Below are 323 nucleotides of genomic sequence, written 5' to 3' on the forward strand. Positions count from 1 at the left end.
AGCTGGACACAGTCCTCCACGTGGGGTCTCACAAGAGCAGAGTACAGGGGCAGAATCACCTCCCTCGACCTGCTGGCAACGCTTCTCTGGATACAGCCCAGGATACGGTTGGCTTTCTGGGCTGCCAGCCCTGTTTAGCAGGGCTTATTCACACCTCCAGCCCCCCAAGCTGGGGGTGCATACAGAAATCTAGTCCTATAACACTTTCAGGCTCAAGCTTAAGATATACCTGAACTTTTTCTGCCTCCAGCAAAGCCCACAGCCACCCCGCCCGAGCCCACACCGGGTGAGGCTGAGCACCGACTCCCGCCGTCGGCGCTAGG

This window comes from Eurypyga helias, unplaced genomic scaffold, assembly GCF_000690775.1.
Source record: "Eurypyga helias isolate BGI_N326 unplaced genomic scaffold, ASM69077v1 scaffold13090, whole genome shotgun sequence".
Classification (NCBI taxonomy): domain Eukaryota; kingdom Metazoa; phylum Chordata; class Aves; order Eurypygiformes; family Eurypygidae; genus Eurypyga; species Eurypyga helias.